Source organism: Sturnira hondurensis, unplaced genomic scaffold, assembly GCF_014824575.4.
Source record: "Sturnira hondurensis isolate 20B ecotype Veracruz unplaced genomic scaffold, ASM1482457v3 Scaffold0017046, whole genome shotgun sequence".
NCBI lineage: Eukaryota > Metazoa > Chordata > Mammalia > Chiroptera > Phyllostomidae > Sturnira > Sturnira hondurensis.
This window is the reverse complement of record NW_028089677.1, coordinates 175,888-202,330: the sequence shown is the minus strand read 5'-3', so window position 1 is coordinate 202,330 and position 26,443 is coordinate 175,888.

The following is a 26,443-nucleotide window of genomic DNA, read 5'->3' as shown; positions in this document are numbered from 1 at the left end:
GAGAGGGGAGTGGGCATTAGGAAGCAAACCAGAGAGCTCTGATAACCCGTGGAGTCAGTCTGTGCTGGCCAGCTTGGGAGAATTGAAAGCTGCCTGTGCATTCCCGTTGCGCTGGGCCTGGGCTGGGTCTGCTGGGTCTGCTGTGGACTTTCAGAGCTGAGGGCTAGCAGCAAGGTCCTTGGGAGAGAGCCAGTCATCAGCTCCCTCCCTACCCAGCCAGGCGCAGTTTGAAAAGCACCAGGAGTGATAGGTTTGCTTGGAGTGTCAGAGCGAGGAGCGGGCATCAGGAAGCAAACCAGAAAGCTTTGATCACCCGTGGAGTCTGTGGTCCCCGGCTTGGGAGAACTGAGAGTTGATCTTGCAATCCCCCATAGCACTGGGAAAGGTTCTCAAGTGCCCAAGCCTACAAGACCAAGGAAGTCTTGCCAGGAGCACACGCCCACACCCTAGGCCAGGACTGTGAGTCCTGGGGAAAATCTGCTCTCAGTGGGGCGCTCAGGAGAGGCACCAGTCTGGATCTTGGGAGAACAATGGTGACACCAGCTGAGTTCACAGAGAAGGGAGGAAGGCCACACTAACCACCCCTCAGACTGCTGCAGCTAGTGTGACCAGAAGAAAAGGTTTGACCAGCTGGAAACCAACAAGAGGGGTTTTTTGGGTTTTTTTGCTTTTTAAAATAATCTTTTATTTCTTTGTTATTGTTTTATCTTTTAATACTTTTGCCCTCTCTCTGCTTCTTTCTTGTTTTATGCCTTCTTCCTTTCTTTCCAAACCTACCGCTTTTTCCTCCCATCTGCTGCCTTTTTTTTCTTTTCTTCCTTTTCACCTCCCTCCCCCTCCGAAGTGAGACAAAAGACTTGGAATGGCAAAAAGACCAGAGTTGGATTCAAAGAGGGGGCATCCCAACAGTAGAGACAGAGAGACAAAATTCACTTTGCTATAACAGAAAAACTACAAGTTACTACATATATCTATTTTTTCCATTATTTTGTCATTATTCTTACATCTTTTCTTTTAATAGTATTTCTGTATTCCTCCTCTTTCTGTATAGTCTTCTTTACCTTGGCTGGAAACATTGTATCATTTGACAGGTTTTCCCTGTCCCCTCAATCATAGTGTATTACTAATTTACTGTCTTTTACTTCCTCTTGCCCAGTCAGCACACTATTGAAGGTCCAATACTTTCTAATCTTGGTATATAATAGATTCTGTCATATGATTGTTGCTCTAATATTATTGTAAATAATAGTTGCTACATACTATTGTAAATACTACACAACACCCCCCCCCCAGATCTTATCCCACTTCATTGTTGCCTGAACTATAATACTGTCATGGTTAACTCTATTCTCTCTCACATGACACCTATTTCCCATCCTTTATTCTCACCTCACCTCAGAATCTGACCTCCCTCAACCTCACTCCTTTCTAGATCCAAATCACAAACCTTCCCTCCCCAACAAGAGCCTTATCTTTCTTCCATCCTTTCTAAAAAGTGGCTAGTTGGGTTGAAGATTATGGTTATTGCTTTATATAGTCAGGGGATCACCTATCTCTTCTCTACCGGCTGCTACTGTAAATATCATAGAATACTCTCCTGCGGTAATAAACCAGTTTGCCTTCCCCTCCAACTGATCACAAAAAAAAAAAGAAGAAGAAGTAGGTGGAAGCGGTGAACACCAGGATACCCAAAGGAAGAGGAAACCCAACAAAAAAGAAACCACCAACAGATAACAACAGAGGAAGGTGAAGGAGGAAGTAGAAACCACACAAACCTCAACCCAAGACTTATCTGGAAATACAACTAAACAGCAGAGAAACTACCCAGGGCAAACAACTGAACAAGAGCAAAAGAGAATCCTCAAAACCCTGTACACGCAGAAGAACTAGCTTCAACACAACCCGCCCTCACCAGCACAGCAAATTAAAATGGGTAGTGCACAGAGGGACCATCAGTTCACCAGCTGGTGGGAAGGACCCACAAAAAAAAAGACCCAGAAACAACAAAAACCCAAAGACAAACTCAGAGCCAACATAAAGGACAACCCAAGACCAGCAAGCTGGGGAGATCAAGGAGACTACACCACTGAATCTCACAGGTATTCTATCACAGAAGTTCATACCATAAACCCAGGAAGCCAGAACAAATCAATTTAAGAAGCTGAAGCTAACAAGAAGAGTCTCACAAACAATGGGAAGAAAAATAAACAACCCCCCAATGAAAGGAAAGGAGAAAGCCTCAGAAAGAATGTAAGATGAAATAGAGGCAAGTCAGTTATCAGATATTGAATTCAAAGCACTGGTTATCAGGAAGTTCAAAGACCTCACAATGAGCTACCAGAAACTACAGGGAAGCTACAGTGAATTCACTGCAAACTATATCAACATGAAAAAGGAAATAGAAACTATCGGCAAGGGACAAGAGAAAACGAAGAATACAATTTCAGAGCTGAAGAACACAGTGGAAGCAATCAAAAGCAGGATTGATGAAGCAGAAGATCAGATCAGTGAGCTGGAGGACAAAGTAGAAAAAACTCCCAGAAAGAGCAAGGAATGGAACAGAGGCTCAGAAAGAATGAAGAGAGATTAAGAGAAATACAAGACAATATGAAACGTAATAATATGTGAATAATAGGAATACCAGAAGGAGAAGAAGAAGAGCATGGGATAGAAAATTTACTTGAAAAAGTAATGATCAAAAACTTCCCTAATTTGATGAGAGAAAAAGTCACACAAATCCAGGAATCACAGAGAGTCCCAATCAAGAGGAACCCAAAGAGGCCCACTTCAAGACACAACATCATTAAAATGACAAAATTCCAAGATAAAGACAGAATCTTAAAGGCAGCAAGACAGAAAAAGAAAGTAACATACCAGGGAGCCCCAATAAGGTTAGCTGCTGACTTCTCAATGGAAACGCTCCAAGCAAGAAGAGAATGGCAAGAAATATTTCAAGTAATGAGAACCAGAGGCCTTCAACCAAGGTTACTTTATCCAGCAAGGCTTTCAATCAAGATAGAAGGTCAAATAAAGAGCTTCCAAGACAAAAGAAGTCTAAAAGAATACACCTCCATCAAACCAGCTCTGCAAGAAATACTAAATGGGCTGCTTTAAGGAAAGGAAGGGAAAGAGAGAGACAATGAGAAGCAAAGGTATAAAAATTATAATGAATAAGTACCTATCAATAATAACCTTAAAAGTAAATGGATTAAATGCTCCAATCAAAAGATATAGAATAGCTGAATGGATAAGAAAGCATGACTCACACATTTGCTGCCTACAAGAGACCCACCTCAGGACAAAAGACCTACACAGATGAAAAGTGAGGGGCTGGAAACAAAGTGTCCAAGCAAATGGCCTGGAAAAAAAAGCCGGGGTAGCAATACTCATATAAGACAAAATAGACTGAAAAAATGGCCATACAAAGAGACCCAGAAGGTCACTTCATAATACTCAAAGGAAGAATCCCCAAGAAGACATTAACATTGTAAATATATATGCACCCCACATAGGAGCACCCAAATATATAAAGAAAATCTTAGAGGACTTCAAGAAAGATATTGACAGCAACACAATTATAGTTGGGGATTCTAACACCTCACGGTCAAAAATGGACAGATCTTCCAAACAAAATATCAACAAAGATATTGCAGCATTAAATAACATCCTAGATAAAATGGACTTAACTGATATACATAAAGCCCTTCATCCCAAAGAAGCTAAATACACATTCTTTTCAAATGCACATGGAACAGTTTCTTTTTTTAATTTTTTTATTTAATTATTGTTCAAGTAAAGTTTTCTGTCTTATATTCCCAGCCCTGCCCACCACCCACCCCCAGTGCTTCCCACCTCCCTCCCATTACCACCCCCCACCTTAGTTATTGCCAATGTGTCCTTTATACTTGTTCCTGTGAATTCTCTCCACTCTCCACTCCATTCCCCTGTGATTCTCTCCACTCTCCCCTCTGGTCCCTGTCAGCCTGTTCTGTATTTTAGTGTCTTTGGTCATATTTTACTTGGTTGTTTGTTTTGTTCTTTAGGTTCCTGTCAAAGGTGAGATCATACGGTATTTGTCTTTCACCGCATGGCTTACTTCACTCAGCAAAATGCTTTCCAGTTCCATCCATGATGTTGCAAAGGGTAGGAGCTCCTTCTTTCTTTCTGATGCATAGAATTAAATGGAACATTTTCAAACATAGACCACATGGTAGGACACAAAACGAGCCTCAACAAATTCAAGAAAATTGAAATCATACCAAGCATTTTCTCTGACCACAAGGGGGTGAAATTGAAGACCAACCCCAAAGGAAAAAAAAACAAAATGCCCAAAATCATGGAGACTGAATGGTATGCTATTAAACAACAAATGGGTCAAGAATGAAATTAGGGAAGAAATCAAAAAGTTTCTGGAAACTAATGAAAATGAACTCACAACAACCCAAAACTTATGGGACACAGCAAAGGCACTTCTGAGAGGGAAGTTCATAGCAATACAGGCTTACCTAAAGAAGATAGAAACATTTCAAACAAACAACCTAACCCGACGCCTGCAAGAACTCAAGGAACAACAACAAAGACAGCCCAGAGCAAGTAGAAGGAAGGAAATAACCAACATCAGAGCAGAATTAAATGACATAGAGACTAAAAGCACAATTCTAAGGATCAATAAATTTAGGAGATGGTTTTTTGAAAAGATAAATAAAATAGACAAGCCTTTAAATAGGCTCATCAAGAAAAGAAGAGAGAGGAAACAAATAAACACAATCAGAAATGAAGGAGGAGAGATTACAACTGACCCCACAGACATACGAAGGATTGTAAGAAATTACTATGAAGAACTGTATGCCAAGAAATTCGAAAACTTAGGTGAAATGGACAAATTTCTAAAAAAATATAATCTTCTAAAACTCAATGACGAGGAAGCAGAAAGCCTGAATAGACCAATAACAGCAAATGAAATTGAAGCAGCAATCAAAAATCTCCCAAAGCACAAAAGCCCTGGATTAGATGGTTTCACAAGAGAATTCTACACAGCATTTAAGGACAAGCTAACTCCCATTCTTCACAGGCTATTCCAAAAAATCCAAAATGATGGAAGACTCCCTGATTCTTTTTATGAAGCCAGCATCATCCTAATTCCAAAACCAGATAAAGACACAACAAAGAAATAAAACTTCAGGCCTATATCGCTGATGAACATAGACCCTAAAATCCTCAACAAAATATTGGCAAACCGCGTCCAACAATACATTAAAAAGACCATTCACCATGACCAGTGGGATTAATCCCAGGAATGCAAGGATGGTTCAATATTCCCAAATAAGTAAATGTAATACATCATATAAACAAAAGCAAAGACAAAAATCACATAATCATATCAATAGATGTGGAAAAAGCTTTTGATAAGGTACAACACCCATTTATGATAAAAACACTCAGCAAGGTGGGAATACAGGGAGCATTCCTCAATATAATAAAGGCCATATATGAGAGACCTACAGCCAACATCATACTCAAGAGGCAAAAACTAAAAGCTTTTCCACTAAGATCAGGAACAAGACAAGTTGTCCACTTTCACCACTCCTATTCAATATAGTATTGGAAGTTTTAGCCACAGTGATCAGACAAGAAAAGGAAATAAAAGGCATCCAAATAAGAAAGGAGGAAACAAAATTGTCACTGTTTGCAGATGGCATGATAGTGTACATGGAAAATCCTATAGACTCTACCAAAAAACTGCTCAACCTAATAAATGAATTTGGCAAAATAGCGGGATACAAAGTCCATATCCAGAAATCAAAGGCATTTTTGTATACCAACAATGAATCAGCAGAAGCAGAAATCAAGAAGAAAATCCCATTCAATATAGCAAGAAGAAAAATAAAATACCTGGGAACAAACTTAACCAAGGACGTAAAAGACCTATATGCAGAAACTACACAACACTGAAGAAAGAAATCAAGGAAGACACAAAAAAATGGAAACATACACCATGTCCATGGATTGGAAGAATTAACATCATCAAAATGTCCATACTACCCAAAGCAATTTACAGACTCAATGCAATGCCTATTAAAGTACCAATGATATACTTCAGAGACATAGAACAAATACTTCAAAAATTTATATGGAACCACAAACGACATCGAATAGCAGCTGCAATTTTAAGAAAGAAGAACAAAGTCAGAGGGATTACAATACCTGAAACCAAACAGTATCTCAAGGCCCCTGTAATCAAAACAGCCTGGTACTGGCATAAAAACAGGCACATAGACCAATGGAACAGAACAGAGCCCAGAAATAAACCCAAATCTTTATGGCCAATTAATATTCAACAAAGAGGGCAGTAACATAAAATGCACTAATAATAGCCTCTTCAACAAATGGTGTTGGGAGAACTGGACAGCTACATGCAAAAACATGAAACTCGAACACTAACTACACCATAGACCAAAATAAATTCAAGGTGGATAAAAGACTTAAATATGAGCGTGAAACCATTAAAGTCCTAGAAGAGAACAATGGCGGGAAATTCCAGATATTTCATGCAGCACCTTTTTTCTGATACGTCCCCTAGAGCAAGGGACATAAAGGAAAGAATAAACAAATGGGATCTCATCAAAATTTAAAGCTTTGTACGGCTAAAGAAAACAGTATTAAAATGAAAAGAGAACCAACTGTATGGGAAAACATATTTGCCAATGATACCTCAGGCAAGGGTTTCATCTCCAAAATATACAAAGAACTTACACGACTTCACTCCAAGAAGACAACTAACCCAATTAAAAAGTGTGCAAAGAAGCCCTGGCTGGTGTAGCTCAGTGGATTGAGTGTGGGCCTGCGAACCAGAGGATCTCGGTTTGATTCCTAGTCAGGGCACATGCCTGGGTTGCAGGCCAGTTCCCTGCAGGCCAACTCCCAGCAGGGGACGCACAAAAGGCAACCATACATTGATGTTTCTCTCCCTCTCCTTACCCTCTAAAGATAATTAAATAAATAAAATCTTAAAAAAATAAAAATAAAAAGTGTGCAAAGGACTCGAACAGACACTTCTCCAAGGAGGACATACAGAGGATCCAGAGACACATGAAAAGATGCTCAATACCTCTAGCTATCAGAGAGATGAGAATTAAAACCACAGTGAGATACCACTTTACACCAGTCAGAATGGCCATCACAAACAAATCCACAAACAGCAAGTGTTGGAGAGGTTGTGGAGAAGAGGGGACCCTAATCCATTCTTGGTGGGATTGCAGACTGATACAACCACTATGGAAAACAGTATGGAATTTTCTCAGAAAACTAAAAATGGACCTGCTTTTTGATCCAACAATTCTACTGCTGGGATTATATCCTAAGAACCCTAAAATACCAATCCAAAAGAACCTATGCATCCCAATGTTCATAGCAGCACAATTTACAATAGCCAAGAGTCGGAAGCAACCTAGGTGCCCATCAGTAAATGAATGGATCAGAAAATTATGGTACATATACACAATGGAATGCTATGCAGCAGGAATAAAGAAGGAGCTCCTACCCTTTGCAACAGCATGGATGAAACTGGAAAGCATTATGCTGAGTGAAATAAGCCAGGTGTTGAAAGACAAATACCATATGATCTCACCTTTAACAAGAAACTAAACAACAAAACAAACAAGTAAGCAAAATAAAAACAAAGACACTAAAATAGATAACAGGGGGACAGTGACCAGAGAAGAGAGGGGAGGGAATTTCAGGGGAAAAGGGGGAAGGATTTACAAGAACTAGTATAAAGGACACATGGACAACGACTAGGGGGGATGGAAATGGGAGGGAGGTGGGGATCACTGGGGGCGGGGGAGGGTGGGCTGGAATGGGAGTAAAAGAAAGAAAACTGTACCTGAACAATAATTAAATAAAAATATATATATACTGTTCAACAAACCAGAAAAAAAAAGGAATTGTAAAACTACCTGCCAGGAATGTTGTGGAATCATTCTTGCACCATGTAGAGTAGAAGTAATAATAACAATAATGGCAAATAGTATGTGGTAGATATTTTCTAAGTACCTTATGTATAGTAACCATTACAATTTTTAATAACTAAAAGAAGTAGATCATCTTATTATCACTGCTTTGTAGACAAGAAACTAAGGCTGAAAGAAGTTAAGTAACCTACTCATGGTCTCACAGATCATTGAGAAAGCTGAGCTTCAAATCAGGCATCTGGCTCCAGAATCTCTATTATACTTATAATAGCTTTTCTCCATATTACCTCCAAGTTGATGCTAACATTTTTAATCTTCTTCCATTCTATAGAGCTCAGTCAGGTATTGAATAAGTTCCCTTCACTAATATACCATTTAACAAACATTTTTGAACACCAATTACAGGCAAAGCTCTATCCTTGCAATTGACTATGCAAGACACTGCTGGGTCCAAGATCCCTAACAATAAGGTTATTACTGGTCTGGGGACATCAGGCCAAGGTAAGTATGTACCTACTCATGCATATGCTTGTATATGTGAATAAACATGCACCTCTCTGACCATGTATCCCAACAAACCACGAACATATGTATAATGTTAGGGTTTTATTCAAAGTATGGTGAGAATACCCTGAAAAGTTTTAAGCAGAGAAAGGACATGTGATTTGATTCAAGGTTTTAAAAGATTATTCCATGTGCAAAGTGGATAAAGGATGGACACTAGATTAAGCAAGAAGAGATGTGTTGCTGTGTAGTTATGGGTAAATATGACAAATGGCAGCAGTGGAGACAAAAGAGGATGACTCTGAGAAGTGTTTTGTGGGAAAAATTAACAGGTAAGTTCAATGTGGAGTAAAGGAGAGGTAAAAATGCATAAATATCTCCAGGTTTGTGACTAGTGGAGAGTTTACAAAGAGACTAAAGACTAGAAGATATTTGGATATATAAATCCAGAGCTCAGCGATATTGGGGCCAGATATATGAACTTGAGAGTAATCAACACACAGAAGGTTCTCACACATGGGACTGGCAGAAATCACCCAAGAAGAATAGAAGTAGCCCATCTAAGTGGGGACACTGCAGGATCTCAGGCTGGACAGTGGAGGAACCTGGGGCCTGCTGATGGAACATCCAGTGAACAAGGCTGGGGTATGGAGAGACCAGAGAAGAATGGAGTCCAAGAAGGCAAGGAGAATAAGGGAGTCAACACACAATAAAGGTCACTCTACTTTGTGTGCCCTTGAGAAGAGCAGACTGCTTGAAGGCACGGAAACCAGAATAGAATGGGGCTAAGGGGCTGAGGAAGAGAAGGAAGGGGCCAAGGCAAGATCAGTCTGTGTGGACTATTCTTTCAAGATGCTTTGGACTTCCACCAAGATGGAGGCATAGGTGGAAACACTGTGCCTTCTCCCACAACCAAGTTTGAATACAACAAAGGTTTGGAGAACAAAGACGCAGCCGAAGAACAGAAAATTGCATTATACGGAAGTCCAACAACAACTAACCATTCAACTGGGACAGTAAGAGGAGCAGAGCTAGCAGTTGAGCAGGGTCGGGCAGAAAAGATCCCCAGACCTAGGCGCGCAAGTAGCCCGGACCCAGTCAGGGTGTGGGGCAGACTGACTGCGGCCGCACATTCACGCACAGTGAGACAGACAATGCAGGCCCCAGGAGGCGAACCCAATGGAGGGCTAACGGCGGTGGCACACTCGCGTGCAGTGGGATGAAACTCGCAGGCCCAGGTGAAAGTGGCAGCTACAGCACCGGCCACCTGTGGGGGCCGTGGCGGGGGGGGCAGACAGGACACCATTGTTCCTCTTTGACCCCACACCCACATACAGCGTCACAACCCAGCGACTGAGTTGCCCTGCTCTGGTGAATACCTGTGGCTCCAATCCTGATACGTAACAGGCACGAACAGCCCAAAAGATGGCGCAAGAAGAACTCAAAGTCCCAGAGACGATAACTCTAAGCAACCGAGAGAATGCCAGCCTCTCAGAAGCACAGTTCAAGACACTGTTTATCAGGATGCTCACAGAACTGGTTGATTATAGTCACAAATTAGAGGCACATATGAAGGCTAAACTAATTGAAATGAAAGGAGATGCACAGGAAACCAATAGTGATGGAAAGGAAACTGGGACTCAAATCAAGGGAGTGGACCAGAAGGAAGAACGAAGCATCCAACCAGAAAGGATGAAGAAATGAGAATTCAAAAAAATGAGGAGAGGCTTAGGAACTTCCAGGACATCTTGAAACGTTCCAACATCCGGATTATAGGGGTACCAGAAGGGGGAAAGAAACAGCCACAGTGGAAAACTTATTTGAACAAAAAATAAAGGAGAACTTCCCCAGTCTGGCAAAGGAAATAGACTTCCAGGAAATCCAGGAAGCTCAGAGAGTCCCAAAGAAGCTGAACCCAAGAAGGAACACACCAAGGCACATCATAATTACATTAGCCAAAATTAAAATGAAAGAGAGAATCCTAGAAGTAGCAAGAGATAAGGGGACAGTAACATACAGANAGGACAGATAAAGTGCTGCTCAGATAAGGTCAAGTTCAAGGAGTTCATCATCACCAAGCCCTTATTATATGAAATGCTAAGGGGACTTATATAAGAAAAAGAGGATGAAAAATATTAACAGTGAAAGGACAGCAAACACACAGTTATTAATAACCACGCCTAAAACAAAAGCAAACCAAGAGGACAGCTAGATCAGGAGTGGAACCATAGAAATGAAGAACACATGGAGGGTTAGCAACAGGGGAGTGGAAGGAGGAGAAGGGGGGAGAAGGTATAGAAAATGGCATAGACAGTAGGTAGAAAATAGATAGGGGGAGGGCAAGAATAGTAGGGGAAATATAGAATCTAAAGAACTTGAGACACGTGGTTATAAACTAAGGGGGGGAGAATGGTGGGGGAGGGAGTGTGCGGGTGGAGGGGAATGAAGGAGGGGAATAGAACAACTGTAATGGTATAATCAATAAAATATATTTTTTAAAAAAAGATGCCTGGCTGCAAACATGACCAGAGAAATGGGATGATAGCTGAAGGGAAACTAGGAGTCTAGAAGAACTAGTATGAAGTTCTATAATGTTTCCATAGGAAACATTTGTTGTTTGTTTGTTTTTTCCTTAGGATAAGCAACTCTAAGAAATGATACAGTAGAGAAGACTGGATAGAGAGAAAGCAGGAAAGCAACAGAGGGCTAGAGTACTTAAAAAGATAGGTCTGGCTGCCTCACTATTTAGATCTCAGTTCACACGCTACTTCTTCAAAGAAGTCTTCCATGGTCTCCCAAGCTACACACACATCATCATCACCACCATCACCATCATCACCACAATTATGTACTGAGTTTATTTGCTTCTTAGCAATTATCTAAAATAATATTTTCTTTGCATGTTTATTGCCTGACTTTTCCCGCTAGAATATGAGCTCTAGGAAGACATGAATATGTTAATATTATTTATGGTTGTATCCATCAGAGCAGTAGCTGGTACACAGCAAGCATTAATAAGTTTATATAAATGGAAGGACCCACTTGCAGGGACAAATCTCCATGGGAGGGGAATATCACCAACTCCATGTAACAGAAGGAAGGATAAGGAAGGCAGATGAGAAGGCAGACAGGCTGGTTGATTTGGTGATTGGGAGACAAAGGAGTTCCCAGCTGAAGCTCTATGTCCTAAAGGAAGCCCAAGTTGAGGTTTAATGCCATAGGCCAAGAGTAAGGTCAGGTAGTATAGGATTTGAGGAGAGAAGGGATAAAGGCTCACCCAATAAGCAGTGACTGATAGCTCTAAAGATTCTCAGAATATATTGGGGATGCTGGGAATGGTCTTTTCCCCACTCATCTGCCAGGAGAGTACCTTCATGTGTTAGCCTGAGTGTCACAACTTCGGTGAAGCTCTCCCGACAGGTCAGCTTCTATGGACAGCCTGAGCTATACTCACTTCTTTCCTGTCCCCGATGCACCTATTCACACAGACTATCCCTTGGAGGAGACCCCATGGATGCAATGTGTTCTCAGCATGGCTATCCTCCCCATGGAGCTCCCACAGGGAGCACCCAGAGAGCAGGGCCTATCATTCTCTGCCCTCACCTCAAGGTCTACATGGGGCCTGGCACACAGTGGCATTCAATACAGGGTCTCTGGATTCAAGTGGACTGGTTTGCTGGTTAAAGAAAATCCCAAACCAGAGCCAACCTGGGACCTAAGAGGCCTTACTGAAAGATGTCTGGCTGCAGGTGTCAGGCTGGGGCTGGCCAGAAGGCAGGAGCGTGACAGAGCATCCACTTCCCGAAACCAGGGCAGCCACCACTGAAGCCCAGGCTCCCATTTATAGGGCTTCTGTGGGTGGACCTGGAACTCACATGAACTCTGTACCCCAGGTACAAAGCAGCCCCGCCTGAACCTTTAACACCACAGAGGCTGAATCGGATCCAAATGGTGATCATGCTTCAGGCCATAGTCAGATTCCATGTGGGGCTGCACAGCAGAGTTCACCCAGCCCAAACCCCTCTCTCTGCCCCCACTTTGTCCTCCTGGAATGGGGCAGCTCTGCTCCTTATCGTTCAGAGCCTCACACACGTACAAAGTTTGCAGATTCCACCCCTTCATGCCACATGCCATATATACACTATAAATAAACACAGATACATGCCCTCAAGGGTACATACCACAGACACATGTGCACACATACAAAACACACATGCACATGCATACAAAGTACCCACAGACCACTGGCCCTCCTGCAGAGACAGTGCAGATAGCTCTGGGTGCTGAGACCATGCCTGCCCTCTTGCCCTTTGCCTACTACCTGTGCCTGACCCACAGTTTGTGCCGGCCACAGACACTGAGGGAAGTGACAGTTTTACTCTTTGATAATGCACCTCTACCATTTCTGTGCACCACGGGGTCCTTAATCTAAAGCCTGGATGGTCATAGATTTCATCTTGTGTTGGAAGACCCATCTGGTCTGATGACCTACCCCCTACCAGTAGGACCCCCAGTTTGGAGATGGGTACGGCTAACCTCAGGGAGACCCTACCCTCTGGAGCCTCCAGAGCTAGTGGGGAGACACAGTCCTGGCCCTGATGCAATTCCCTGTTTGAGGAGCAAGGAAAAGCCCCTAGCTTCAGAAGACCCCTAGGTGCTAATGTTGCTACAAAGTGTGAGATAACCATCTCACACACCTTCACCCTCATCCCTTCCAATCTGTAATCTTTAAGAAGATACGGTATTAAAAAATGAAGAAAAAAAACCCTGACAAACTTTATTTACCTTCAAAGATGCCTAGCCCAAATAAGGCAAGTGTTCTTCCACCCATATACTGAATACTTAACTGAGCTCTAACCCAGGCTGGCTGGGGTTAAAATGTTGATTCTGATCTTTCCAATTCTTACATCATTGCATCTTAATATTTGTACCACCAACACCATCACCTACATTTACCTTGACCCAATTTTAAATGAAAGAATTTTGGTGTCAGAGGTAAGGTGGGGGTCAAGAACTGGGGACGATGCCAGACTTCCAGGAATGTGGGCCTGTTTTGTGTTCACACACCCCTGGTAAAGCCCTCATCAGGGCCACTACACTCCAGGTCCCCACCCCCATCCCTAGCTCTCCAGACCCCAGATGACAGTCCTAAGGCCACATGAACTTGAGTGATGACACCACTCAAGAGAGCTGACTCATGCAAAGAGTTGGCCCAAGTGCATTGTAAAAAAGAGGACAATTGTGCAAGGTGTTTTTTGACAGGCTTTGAGGAGGGGCAGGATGTGAGGCAGCAAGGAGGAGAACCAGCTGATAATTATCATTGCTCTACTAAAATATCCAGGTGACAAATCTACAATGGTGTCCATTAGCCCCAGATGTTGCTAAAGCTAAAAGTAGGTGAGTCTCAGTGACTATTCCACCTATGGCCTGAAATCGTATACAAGGATCAGTGTTTCAGCCTCCTATGAAATCAAATTGTCAGTTCTACCTGCTTGCCCTCTACATTCCAGCTCCAGCATTGGCACAAGAACCAGAGACATGAAGCCCATTTAATCCCCTTGTCTGTGAAAGGATGGAATCTAGGCAGGAGTCAGCAAGGACCCTGGAGTAAAAAAATCATGCCTACACAAATGAAACAATTGGAGGAGCTAGCTGGAGCACCCAGGTACAAGGTCCCAAGAGAGGAAGGCCCAGCTCCACACTGCAGCCTAGAGACAAATTCTGAGTGTAGAGAATGTGTGGCAGCTAAATATGAATGCAAAGATTACTAATGAACTTGGCATGGTGTGTCCATTCATCTATTCATTCATTTTATTCGTATCTAATGGAAGACTTCCAGGCCTAGCATTGAGCCTGAGGAATTCGGGAAAGAATAAGACAAAGTTGGTGCCCTAAGGGGCTCAAAGCCAACTAGAAGAGGCAAATAGAAACAGAAAAAAAAGTTGCAATTGGTGAAAGAAACGCCATGTTAGAAAAATGTATAGCTTAAACAGGTGGCTACAGGAAAGAGAGCAACTCCACCCAGGTGGTTAAGATGAGCTGTGTGACTTAAAAAAAAAAAATGGACCTGAGACCCTAGCTTCAGCTTAACCTCTAATTCCTGGGACTTAAAACCTGTGTGGAAGTCACTTATGTTCTCGATGGCCTGGTTTACAAGATGCAGGTACTGAAATATGTGCCTACAAAGCTTTTATCCAGCTCATAAAGTTCTGAACATCAAAGAATAAATACAGTGACTCCAAGCCCAGGCATGAACCCAAAAATACAAACATAATTCAGTTTCTACTAATCAAAACCAGTCATGAGCTGAGGCACTCAAGAAGGTAAGTGCTCAGTCCTTAATGTTGGGTGACAATCAAATCTCAATCTAACTGCCACATTTTAGGTGCAGGCTATTTACAAGTGTTAGTAAATATGGCAGTGTTTTAGCATGCCCTTCATAATTACACTAACAATGTACTAACATTTATGGATGTAATGAATTTATGCCCCCAGGCCATGTAGAATTGGAAGATGGGTAATGTAAGGCCTTAAGGGACTAGTTCCTAGAATCTAATTACTACCAGAGATTACGGATCAATTAGGAATTGGTAGTTACTAAAAATAGTCATATTTAGCAAATTTTCTCCAAAATTCAGTTGTCTCAATCATTCCTTAAAGCAAACTTATCATCATCCTAGAAGGGGTTAGCAATGGGGATGGTGATGAGAGATCATTTTGCAGCTAATTCAAAACAGGGGTCCTGAGAGAAGCCAGTCATCTCAGGTCCAGGGGAGCCTTTTCAAGAGATTTCTGTAATGAGACTTTTTGTTTTCAGGAAAAAAAATACTTCTGCTTGTCCCGTGGAACAGAAGACTAGGGAGGGACTCAGCCCAGGAAGGACCTTTGTAAGAGTTAAAGAGCCTACGCTGCGTCTAAGAGAAAACTCAGTCTCACCTGCAGGTGGCCCCAAAGCCTGGCGCCACACAGGCAGACAGCCTTTTGTGTAGGTTTAAGTACTGGTTTAACTTCTCAATTTTCATAACAGATTATCAAGCATGCTCTCTAATTCATCTGATTTCCAAATCCTGTGCGAATACATTCACCAGTTCTTCAAGTGTGTACCTGAGAGTGTATCTTCTAACCTTAGAGGTCCAGAACCCATGAGAAGTTTCAACCAAGAGAATAATAATGATAACCATAGCCAACATTGTCAAATACAGTGTGCCCTCTCATATGATCCATACCACAGCTCTCTAAGCCGGGGTATGGATCTGAGATTTCCATCTGAGATCAGGACTTCACGTAAGATGTCAAAGTATAGCACCAGTGAGGAGATAGAACCCAGGCAGTTTAACTTTATTCCTAAGCACTGAAAAGGTCGTCTGAGGAAGTTGCTATCTAATTAATCGCTCTTCTCCTCTACGTTGTAGCTGGGGGACAAGTTAGGCAAGTGTAAGTCTAAAGAGTCAAATGTATTACCAAACTCCTCAAAAAATGAACTTCCTTGGACAAAAACTTTATGTGCTGACCTGGGATTTTTTACAGATCTTAATGAAAGGTGCCCATGAGAAGCTATTTCTGTATGTTATCACACTCTTGATGAAGAATGGGTCCTTTGTGTCACCCAATGCCTCTTTTGTAAGGTCCCCAAAATAGACATTTCTTTTTTTAAAAAAAGTCTCCCTGGATTTCTTTTTTGTGCTAGCTGCCGTGACCTAAAAAATAATGTCTCCTCTCTCTAATCTGGTTTCACAGCTTGTGATCTGGTTTCACAGCTTGTGAAAGTAAAGGTGAAGAAACATCAGACAAACCCAAATTGAGGAAGGTTTCTATAAAATACCTGACCGGCACTTCTCAAAATGGCCAAGTTCATCAAAAACAAGCAAAGTCTGAAAACTGTCACAGTCTAGAGAAGCCTAAGGAGACATGGCAACTAATTAATGTCCCATTTGAGGTATTCTGGATGGGACACTGGGACAGAAAAAAGACAGTAGGAGGAAACTAATTAAATCCAAATAAAGTATGAACATCAGTTAATAATAACATAGATTGTCATTGATTCATTAGCAGTGATAAGTACACTACAATAATGCAAGGTGTTAACAACAGGAAAAAGTAGGTGCAGGGTACACAGGAACACTGTACTATTTTGCAACTTTTCTGTCAATCTAAAACTATTCTAAGATTAAGTTTACTTTAAAATATCTTGATTAAATAACTTTCGTGTTTCTAAGTAGGAAACTACAAAAGAGGTAAAAATATTAATTCTCCTCAAATTAATTTATAAAGTGAAAGAAATTTTAATCAAAATTAACATTCTTCTAAGAAGTAACAAAATCATTCCAATTTTTTATACAAATAATCGGATGACAATACCCAAAAAAATATTTTTCAAGAAATTGCAGAAGTGGATTTGTAACAATAGATATTAAAGTATTTTATATGGCTATAAGAAATTTAAAATACAATCATAGAAAAAGACATAGTGATTAATGGAAGAGAGGACACAGTTAAGAAACCAACCAAGAGTATATACAGTAATTTGCTCTATAATAATTAATTGATAAACCACTTTTTAAGTGGGTAAATTAACTATTAAAATTCTAAATTAATTTTATTTGAAATGTAAATGTAAAAGTAAAACAATATAAAAAATTAAAAATTGGAAAAACCTAGGTAACATCTCATGGTAGGCTTTTCAGTACACAGCACAGGCAAGAGCAACAACAAAAAATATAGTTTTTGTGTCCATGAGTTGAAATAAAGTTAAGTAGCACAGACCTTAAAATATTAAAGAAATCTGTAAGAAATCTCATACCTCACCAAAACAGGAAAAAAATCATAAACAAGAAATTCACTAATGAGTAAATAGATACCAATAAAGACATCAAAAATGCTTATCACTAGAAGTTAAAGATGTTAAAAGCAATAAGTTTACCTATCAGATTGGCAAACAATGAAATACTAAGGAATGATAATACACAATCCTGGCAAAGGTGTGTGGAAATAAAAGCTCTCAAACAATGCTTGTGGGAGTTTAAATTGGGACACTCTTTCAGGAGAACAGATAGCAACTATAACAACAATAATAGTAATAATAAGAGCCAAGAGTTTTGTGTTCACTGTGGACCAAGCCATGATCTAAGGCTGACCATGTGTCAAGCCATATGCATCTCATAGCAAACAACTCAATAAGGAGGTAATTATCATCCATGTTCACCAGGAAGAAAACCACAGTCTTGCCAGATCCTCCAAGGCCATTCGACTGGCAGATTGGCAGCAGGTGCCAATCCTGAGTGGTCTGACTCCAGAGTCTGTGTCTCTGCTTGTACATAAAACATCATGCACATGCTGTGACCCAGGGATTCTGCTTCCAGGAATTTATGCTAAGAAAACAATTGGCAGTGTTTAAGAACTTAGATGTACACGGATGTTTATGCAACAACTGTACAAAAGCAGGGAAGAGGCAACAATGTAAATGATCAGCAGTAGAGAACTGATTAAATAAATTGAGGTACCTCCATGCAAAGGGATATTATTCAATCATTAAAACATGGTATAGAAAAATTATATGTTATTGTTAAGTGAAACTTTAAAACAATAAAAATGGAATTACATACTCTAAACACCAATGTAATTCAGACCTACAGGTTGTTTTTATTTTATTACTGATGTATTCTGTATTTTACAAATGTTCTAAAGTAAACTCACATTGCTTTTGTAATAGAAGGTTACATTCTTTATTCACTGTTTTAAAATGGTGAAGAAAACAGTCTCCCTTTGTCTCCTATACCTGATCTGTCTTCCTTTCCTTGGCTCTGGTTTTCTATTTCTATTTGATAAACTTTGTGATATCAGTACCATTTGCTATGGGTTTGAAGATGGTATATTAGTAAACAAAATATCATAAACAGTTCTTGACTAAAGCATTAGGAGAAATGAAGATGACAATTCATCACAAACACAAATCAGTGAATTCCAAGTTAAGTCAGGAGGACACCCAGCTTTCTCCATGTGCTGGTGCCTCTCAAACCTTCAAGTACAAGTGCAGGTTACAGGGATTCAGCACCAAGAGAATGGGATCAGTCCCCAGCCTCACACCAGGACAAGGGGCTGCCTGGGGCCTTGCCTTCCTCTGTTAAGCATCTTCACAGCCCCGGGACAGCACTGTGGAGGGAGATGAATGGGGATTGGGCTGTAATTCCACACAGCTTATGAAAATTTGGCAACCATTAGTGCTCTGTCTGACCCCTAGGATCTTGAAGACCAAAACCATTGTCACCTGGTTAAGGCCACCCAGCCACTTGTGGTGGGGCAGGTCTCCCAAGTGACAGTTCTCCTAAGCTTTCTGGTCCACATAGAGAAATGTTATCCAACTTGTGAAGAGTGCTGACCCTTTATTTCTGTTGGGATGGCCCTAGAGGCAGGTGGCACTTGGCACTTTCTGATTTAACACATTGATGCCCATTATGTCATTACATCCTGCAAGCAGCTTGCCTGGTGAGGCCAGAATCATGTCCTCGTGGCCATGTTCTCTGTCTCCCCGGTGTCCAGAACAGCACCTGTCTGAGTTCACTAAACGACAATTGACATGGCATCAAATGGATACTCATGTAACATGAATCATGTATTATTATCTGTCAAATGAAGATATGAGTACCCACTCCTCAGGATTCTTGTGGAGACAGAATCAGCTCCTGGTTGTAAAAGCCTTGTCAAGGTAGTTGGTACACTGTACGGTATAAGTTAAGGTTTCTGAAGAACCAAAGAATTAGTGGGAAAGACATCCCACTTTCCTAAACCCAGAGGTGTGGCTACCTACAGAGTTCCCAAGACCCAGGTCCTGATGTGACAGGCAGCCTTGCAGGGCAAGGTGGGGCTGTGCCCCATTTCACCATAGCCCCCTCCACCCATTGAATCTTACAGCTGAGCACTTAAGAAATCTTTTTTTCTTGTTATGGAAACTTTGCAGAAGAAATGCAGCACCTGAGGGGCCAGGTTGCCCAACTGCCCTGCTGAGTATTGCTGGCAGTTAACTATGTCCTGACAGCAGTTTTTCCAGAAGGAGAGATGGATTTATGCTGATCTGGCCTTTCCCTTGTGATGAAAGTCATGGGCCCTTCCTCTCCCTGCCAACCTTGGGGCTCACCCTGCCATCTCCATCCTGGGGGGCAGGAAGCCTCCTGGAAACACAAAGGCTCCCTGGGCCTCCCCACATCTCCTCCTCAGCAGGACATCTAGCGTCCACCTAAGTCACCAAATAGGGCACCATGGGTATGTGAATGAGCTTTCCACAGCTGCCCAAAGTGATGCCCCATAGGAAACTTAGCATCCAAAACTCCATTCACTTCCCCTGGCCTCTGAGGACCACTGCAGTTGCCTGGGTGGTGCAGGGCTCCAAACACACACTAGCATCCACACTCCATGTGGTTTGAAGCCACTTCCTCAACTTCCCCAAGCCTTCATTTACTCAGCTGCACGATGGGAGTGGCAATGCCAAAAATCACAAGTTTTTTTAAAGATTAAATGAAACAGCTCTGTGACTGCAGGTCAGGACAAAGGTATTCAACCATTTGTTTGTTTGTTCCACGTGACATCGTCAGACAGGCCAAGGGAGCCAGTCAAACCCAGTCATTAATACAACAGCCACCTTCTGACATTTCCTGGGGCCACTGCCAGCCCCTGTCTGGTGCCCATCCCCACTGTGCTCCCTCTCTGATAAGCCCACTCCCACTTCAAGGCAGCTTTTCATCAAGATGCCAATATTTGAAGAAACAACTTAAAAATTAATATATAATCATGCTTCTTTTAAAAAAATCCTTTGGTGGCTGCCTGTATCTTTTAAGATAAAAGTCAAAACTCCTTAACATGGCTTTCAGCCCCCTCCATGATCACCTGGCCTCACTCCTACACCCTAGGCCACATGCAAAATAAGAGCTGTCCTTTCAAACCTGGCAATGGCCTTCACATGCCCTGCTGCTTTACACTCACACCTTTGCACCTGCTCTTCCCTCTGCCTCACATTCCTACCCCCTCCACCCTTTTTGTCCCTCCAACATATTCTGAAAGACTTGAACACTGTAACAGCCCCACAACACTTTGTATTTGCCTCTAGAGTATATCCTTGTGTGTCATGCTGTAGTACAATCATTGTTCTAATGTCCTATCTATCCGCTGTCATGCTGTAGTACAATCATTGTTCTAATGTCCTGTCTATCCGCTGTCCTGTCTATCCGCTGTCTATCCGCTGTTCTAATGTCCTGTCTATCCGCTGTAAAATGTAAGCTCCTGAGGAGCAGGGTACATCTTTTTCATCTCTGTATCTCCAGCTTCTATACAAGAGAAAATGTTCAGTAGAGGAGTGAATACCATTTCCTTCTGGCTCCAGCGCAATTTTCTGGGTCAGAACAAAATTCCTTCTTGGTCTGCTTCCAGCACTCCAAGAGCTCAAACCAAGACCTCTCATCTTCAAGTCCCAGGTACAGGGTTCCCCCATCAGTCTCTTTCCCAGGCACCCAGAATAACTCAACTCCTCATCCACCAGCTTCTGCTCTATCACAAGTGAGAATTTATATTCATTCACATTTTCATTTAACTATATTTGTATTTATCTGTGGGCAAGCACCAGGTTGCTAATTATAACAACTTAGGTCCCCTAAAGTTTAAGAATATGGTCTGTGGCTATAGAACAAATTAAGGAAGATTGTTCAACCAAGGCTTGAAACCAGTTTCATTATCATTTTGTTAAAAGAAACAAAATAATACACTCTGGAGTTGAGCTCTATCATGATCTGAGAGTAGTAAGAGTAATGGTAACCATAATTCTCTAGCCCTAATAATCACCAATCAACCTTAGAATAAAAGCTATCATCTATTGACTGTTTTTATATGTGCTAATTAGAATACTAAGATGTTACATGAACTGACTTAGCATTCACACTTGTATAAAGGATCTATCACTTAGAGTTTGAGACCCTAATTATATGGCTTTTTTGGCCTTCGTTTCCTCAAGGGTAAAGAGGGGATAATCAAGGTACCTATATTATACTGATTAAATGAGTTATTATATATTGGTGTTTAGTAAGCTTCCAAAAAATGTGGCTATCCACCCCCAAAGTTAATCTGAACCTGAGGTTGTTAGTCCTAACCACTGGGCTCTACCACCTCAGAGCTGCTCTATGGCTCACGCTACCCAAGGGAGTAAAATTAAACCAGCAAGTGGAAAGGACAGGAGGCAGATATCTGCTCATTATAATTATATTTTTTCTAATAAAACTTTTAAAGTGATAGAATGCAGCAATTTTACATCTCTACCTTTGAGAAACTATCATTCAAGTGCATAAGGAGGTGTATATAAAAATATGCATGGAAGTTTTGTTTGCAATAGTGAAAATCAGAGAAATCTATATGTTCATCAATTTAGGAATGGCTAAATAGGCTGTGGTAGATCCAGCTTATACATAAGCAAGGAATAGTGACAAGAAATAATGTGACATTATATCTCTCAACAGTATTATGAGTCACTAAGTGCTTACATAAATTAACTCCTCTCATTCTCACAAGAACCCTATGGATATAGGTATACTATAATCCCAATTAACAGAAGAAAAAATTGAAGCTAAAGGAGGTCCAATAATTTAGATCTTGTAAATACCAAGTGACAAAGCTATGATTTGAATCCAGGAAGTGGCTTCAGAGTCCATTCTCTTAACCATTCAACTAATTTATTGTTGAATAAAAAAAAGAAAAGAAAGTGAAGAGCAGAAAGACACATAAATTATGCTATTTGTATAAAATGCACACACAATACAATACCATATTGTTTCCAAATATGTACAAAAGCAAGAAAATTATCTATTGAAAATCATACTCAATTATTACATTGATTGCTTATACAAAGGCAACAAAGATTTAGGAACAAGGATTGAGAATGGTGACCAGAAATAATTTCACCCTGATCTAAAATGTCTTGTATTCTTAAAATAGAATGTGTTGTTGTATTGTAGAATGATTAGAAACTTACAAAATAAAAAATAGCCAGAAGTAATTAGCTATTTCAAGATTAAATGAGTTCCTGAATAACTACTCTCAAGGGAGTCTATAGAGGGGAGCCAAGCATCAGTGAGACACTGAACTGAAAGACCACCTACTGGACTACCCTAGCTGGCTGTCAAATTGCTCTAAATCACTTGTCATCCTTTTTAAAATATTTTATTTATTTATTTTAGAGAAGGGAAGAGAGAGAGAGAGAAATACTGACGTGCAAGAGATACATCGATCAATCAGTTGCCTCTCACATGCCCCAACTTGGGACCTGGTCCACAGCCCTTTTTGTGCCACCTGCCTCTAGGGCCATCCCAACAGAAATAAAGGCTCAGCACTCTTCACAAGTTGGATAACATTTCTCTATGTGGACCAGAACGCTTAGGAGAACTGTCACTTGGGAGACCTGCCCCGCCACAAGTGGCTGGGTGGCCTTAACCAGGTGACAGTGGTCTTGGTCTTCAAGGTCCTAGGGGTCAGACAGAGCACTAATGGTTGCCAAATTTTCACAAGCTGTGTGGAATTACAGCCACCCACCCCAATCAAATAACCCAGGCATATGCCCTCACTAGGAACCCAACCATTGACCTTTCAATTTGCAGACTGGTGCTGAAACCACTGAACCACACCAGCCATACTGTAAATTACTCATTATCTTTTATCATCAAATTTCTCACCCATCTTGGATCCCCCTAACTCCATGAAAAACATTGCTTCCACTTACCCAAATGTAATTATAATTCCTCTTAATTTCTGTCCATTTTTCTAACTCTAACTTCTTTACCCATACTATATAATTTGAACTATTCCTCCACAGCCTTTTAATCATTTGAAGATGGCTGTTCATCAACTCCTGTATGTTCTCTTTTCCATGCTAATGTGGTGGTGGTAATGGTGACAGTGAGTAGAAATAGTGATGACGGTGATGGTGGTAATGAGAATGAATCATGGTAGCAGTAGTGATGCTAATAATGATAGGGGTGAACATGGTAAAGATGATAAGTTATGCTGATAATGATAGTAGTAGTGGTGAAGGTAGTGGAGGTGATGGTGGGGAAGACAGTGGTAGTAGTGCTAAAGGTGGTGAATGTGATGGTGGTGGTGTCAGTTGTAGTGGTCAAGATAGTGGTACTGCTGATGCTGTTGTAGCATGTAATAACATATCGTGTTGGTATTTGAAGGTAATGGTAATATAGACATGGTTGAAATGGTGTTGGAGATGATGAAAATAGTGTTGAAGTCAAACTAGACACAAAGCAAAAAGCAACTCTAGGGCTAATTACCTGGCTACTGAGACCAAAGCCTCTCCTCCATTTTTGGAGGAGATGTGGGGAAGGAAGGGTATATGGACTAGAATGAAAGCAGCAAATAGAACACTACTTCTCAGTCTGGGTAGTCTATAGGACTTTACTTGCTCCTTCCCAGCCACAGCAAGTTGTTCTTGATCTCAGCCTTCCACATCTATTTCATTTTGAGTTTGTCCATCATGGCAATGTCTTATATGCATTTGAGAGAAAGAAGAATCAAAACAGAGTAGAGAGGCCCTGGCTGGCGTGGCTCAGTGGATTGAGCACTGGCCTGCAAACCAAAGGGTCACTGGTTTGATTCCCAGTCAGGGTACATGCCTGGGTTGCAGGCCAGGTCCCCAGTAGGGGGTGCATGAGAGGCAACCACACACTGATGTTTCTCCCCTCCCTTCCCTTGTCTAAAAATAAATAAAATCTTTTTAAAAAGAGAGATAGAGCAGAGAGTAAAGTAAGTGCACCAAAGTAAGCTCTTAGAGGCTCTCTTAGCCCACCCTGGGAAAACATTGGCCAGACCTGTTGGAGCCTGGCCCATTTACCATGTGGAGAGGTCACCTAGTAGGAATGTGAGGCCACATTCCGGTGGTGGAAGAAGGCCCCACCAGGCACACCTGTCCTAACACCTCCACAGACACTGAGCCCTGCTGAGGGACACTCATCCTGTTCTGTCACAGATAGCAAGGTGAGCAATTAGGCTCAGGAATCAGAAAACAACTTATTTTAAAGGAAAAACTAATTGTTGTGCCTGTAACAGCCTGTCCAAACAGAGTAAACACAGCAGCTATGGCATCTCTGGAACTCAGTGGCATTTTTAACACTCATTCCAGCAAAGACAACAAATAATTTGTACTTCAACCAGGTTAATTCCATTTCCATCAGCCACGGGTTTGGCTGAAGCACCTCTATTGTCTCACATTTGATTCACTGAGGGATTAGGCACAAAGAGCAGCAATTAATGTCACTCTGCCCTCACATCTTCCTGGTGCCTTCCTCTGGATTACACTGGGTTTCCATAACCTGACACTATGCTGAAAAAGGCTTGGGGTGAAGTGTAACATCAACGTGTCCTGTCTGTGGCCAAGTCTTAAGTGGTGATGATAATGATGGTAGTGGTACCACTAAGGGTTCCCAAGCAGGGATAGATAATCTACTCACCTACTCACCAGGGCAAGCTCCTCTTCCAATGAAATAGCATCCTCCTGGGGGCCAAAAACAGGTACAATTAGCTTGGTTATGATGTTCCCCCTCAGTTTTGTTTTACTGACACTAACAAGACACAACTGCATGACAGTGGACTAAGTGTTAGAGGTTTGATGATCAGTAAGTTTCAGTTTTACCCTGAAAAAGTTCAGTTCTACACTGAAAAAGTTCTACCCAGCAAGGAAAACACACAATAACACATAATGTAAAAATAATATGAAAATGACTTTTTTCTTAAATAATAATAATAAGCTCAGAATGCTACAACAGTTCAGAAAGGAATCACATAACCCAGCATTGGAAGAGGCTTCTTGGAATAGGTAATATCAGGCTTGGCTGGGAACCTCCTTTCCATTCAACCTGAAGCAATGTTACTTTGGAGTCCTAAAGCCTGACTCCCCCTGCTGAATAGAGGCACCATAGTCTCCCCCATTCTATTATGGAAGCTTAATAAATCAGCTTTAATTCCAGCTTCTTAGTGTCCTTAATTTTTGATGTTATTTAGAGATATTAACCTGTAAGATCCCCCAAAGCCAGTGGACCAAACCAACAAAGTGACCTGTGGACCCAAAATCATCTTGGGCTGAACTCTCCACTTGCTCCCTCAACCCAATGCCAGTGGCTTCAGTGGGAGGAGATCCACCAAACAAGAGGTCAATCAGGCTGCCAGCATTTCTGTGTAAGGAATTGTAAGAGATTGGAATCATTAATCCTTCCCTCATGAGCTTCGCAGTCCTATCAAAGCTAGGAGGAGCTTTGGGGATCAGCCATTCCTGCCCTCTCATAGTATTGATGAGGAAGCTGGATCAGATAGCATGGAGCAAGCTGCCCAGAGTTTATGTAAAGCCCAGTCCTTGTCTTGCTGAGCTAGGATGTGTTTCTCAAAGGCAGGAGAATTTGTGTGTGTGTGTACTATCTCTGTCTATACCAATGTGTGACAACTAGACAGCTCTCAGAAAATATCTGTTGATGCTGACACTGATGCAAAATTGTATTGCACAGGATAGCAGAGTTTTAAAAGCATAAACATTGGAGTCAGGCAGACCTGGATATAATCCTGGCTCAGTTACTTCTGAGAGTGTCACCTTGAACAAGTTCTTTATGCTCCTCAGACCTCACTTTTGTCATCTATAAAATGTGAGACTAGTCCCACGGGTGATGAGGTTTAAATGAAGTAACAGGTGGAGAACATTCAACACAGTGCTTGGCACACAGCGTATGCTCAACAAATGGTAGTTGCTACCATTGGTAATAATAGCATAGAGTACTGAATGAGTGCCTCAGAGAAAAACAGAAAAGGACTGGACAAAAGGGACAAGGCTAGCCAGACCCCTAACTCAACATCAACCACAGGGAAGACAAACCCATTAGAGAATATCTGCCCCTGAAAGATTCCTCTGGTCACTTCACCCTCAACCTCTCACTGATACTTGACATTTT